We start from the raw sequence: 2,821 nt of genomic DNA on the forward strand, positions 1-2,821 counted from the left end.
ATAAATAGCATTCAGAAGCCCTTAAGCATAATGACAGAAGGGATTTTTTGTCAGTTTTATGTATTGCTGTGTCACGTGGCTGTTGTAAGCTAGAATAGTGACAGGTGCTCAAAAAATATTTGTCGAATGTGAGACTACAGTTGGAACTGTACTTTTAATTATTTTAGATGCATTATTACTAATATAGAACTTTTGGCTACTCCGGAAACCTAAGCAACATTTCTTTTTTTTTTTTTTTTTTTTTTTTTTTTTTTTTTTTTTTTTTTTTTATTTTCCTCTTAAAGTATTACAAAGGGTATTACATAAGTATCCTTTTTCCCCCCCCCCGCCCTTGACAAACCACTACCCTCCCTTACCCCCCAGTGTCTTATGTCCATTAGTTATGCTTATATGCATGCATACAAGTCCTTCGGTTGATCTCTTACTCCCCTCCCTCCTGCCCCCCAACTCTCTCTGGCCTTCCCACTGCAGTTTGACAATCAGTTTGAGGCAGCTCTGCCTCTGTATCTATTATTGTTCAAAAGTTTGTAATGGTCTTTATTATCCATGAATGAGTGAGATCATGTGGTATTTTTCCTTCATTGACTGGCTTGTTTCACTTAGCATAATGCTCTCCAGTTCCATCCATGATGTTGCAAATGGTAGGAGTTCCTTCTTTTTAACAGCAGCATAGTATTCCATCGTGTAGATGTACCACAGTTTTCTAATCCATTCATCTACTGATGGGCACTTAGGCTGTTTCCAGATCTTAGCTATGGTGAATTGTGCTGCTATGAACATCTGGGTGCATATATCCTTTCTGATAGGTGTTTCTGGTTTCTTGGGATATATTCCTAGTAGTGGGATCACAGGGTCAAATGGGAGTTCCATTTCCAATTTTTTGAGGAACCTCCATACTGCCTTCCATAGTGGCTGCACCAGTCTGCATTCCCACCAGCAGTGCACAAGTGTTCCTTTTTCTCCACATCCTCTCCAGCACTTGTCGTTTGTTGATTTGTTGATGATGGCCATTCTGACAGGTGTGAGATGGTACCTCATTGTTGTTTTGATTTGCATCTCTCGGATGATTAGTGACTTTGAGCATGTTTTCATATGTCTCTTGGCTTTCTGAATGTCCTCTTTTGAAAGGTGTCTATTTAGATCCTTTGCCCATTTTTTGATTGGATTGTTTATCTTCTTTTTGTTAAGTTGTATGAGTTCCCTATAAATTTTGGAGATTAAGCCCTTATCCGATATGACGTTGGCAAATATGTTTTCCCACGAGGTGGGTTTTCTTGTTGTTTTGTTGATGGTTTCTTTTGCTGTGCAGAAGCTTTTTATTTTGATGTAGTCCCATTTGTTCAGTTTCTCTTTAGTTTCAACTGCCCTAGGAGCTGTATCAGTGAAGAAATTGTTTTGGCATATGTCTGAGATTTTGTTGCCTTTGTATTCTTCTAGAATTTTTATGGTTTCCTGTCGTACATTTAAGTCCTTTATCCATTTTGAGTTTATTCTTGTGTATGGTGTAAGTTGGTGGTCTAGTTTCATTTTCTTGCATATGTCTGTCCAATTTTCCCAACACCATTTATTGAAGAGACTATCTTGGCTCCATTGTATGTTCATGCCTCCTTTGTCAAAAATTAATTGAGCATATTGGTTCGGGCTAATTTCTGGACTCTCTATTCTATTCCACTGATCTATATGTCTGTTCTTGTGCCAGTACCAGGCAGTTTTGAGAACAGTGGCTTTGTAATACAGCTTGATATCTGGCATTGAGATCCCACCTACTTTGTTCTTTCTCAGGATCGTTGCAGCTATTCGGGGTCTTTTTTTATTCCAGATGAATTTTTGGAGAGTTCGTTCTAGATCTTTGAAGAAGGCCATTGGTATTTTAATGGGAAGTGCGTTGAATGTATAGATTGCTTTGGGTAGTATGGACATTTTAATGATGTTGATTCTACCAATCCAAGAACATGGTATGTTCTTCCATCTGTTTATGTCTTCCTCTATCTCTTTTTTCAACGTCCTGTAGTTTTCTGAGTAGAGGTCTTTAACCTCTTTAGTTAAGTTTATTCCTAGGTATCTTAATTTTTTTGGTGCGATGGTAAATGGGATTGTTTTTCTGATCTCCCTTTCTGAAAGTTCACTGTTGGTGTATAGAAATGCCTCAGATTTCTTGGGGTTAATTTTGTATCCTGCTACATTGCCAAATTCATGTATTAAGTCTAGTAGCTTTTTGATGGAGTCTCTAGGGTTTTGTATGTATAATATCATGTCATCTGCAAATAAGGACAGTTTTACTTCCTCTTTTCCAATTTGGATGCCTTTTATTCCTTCTTCTTGCCTAATTGCAATGGCTAATACTTCCAGTACTATGTTGAACAGGAGTGGTGAGAGTGGGCATCCCTGTCTTGTTCCTGTTCTTAGGGGAAATGGTGTTAGTTTTTGTCCATTGAGTATGATGTTGGCAGTGGGCCTGTCATATATGGCTTTTATTATGTTGAGGTATGATCCTTCTATTCCCACCTTTCTGAGAGTTTTTATCAAAAATGGGTGTTGGATTTTGTCGAATGCTTTTTCTGCATCAATTGATATGACCATGTGGTTTTTTTCTTTCAATTTGTTTATGTGATGTATCACATTTATTGATTTACGGATGTTGTACCATCCTTGCATCTCTGGGATGAATCCTACTTGGTCATGGTGTATGATCCTTCTGATGTACTGCTGGATCCGATTTGCTAAGATTTTGTTGAGGATTTTGGCATCTATGTTCATGAGGGATATTGGCCTGTAATTCTCTTTCATTGTGATGTCTTTACCTGGTTTTGGTATTAGGGTG

Source organism: Myotis yumanensis, unplaced genomic scaffold (genome assembly GCF_028538775.1).
Source record: "Myotis yumanensis isolate MYYU_CA2020_CCGP unplaced genomic scaffold, mMyoYum1.0.hap1 SCAF_10, whole genome shotgun sequence".
In the NCBI taxonomy this organism is placed as follows: Eukaryota; Metazoa; Chordata; class Mammalia; order Chiroptera; family Vespertilionidae; genus Myotis; species Myotis yumanensis.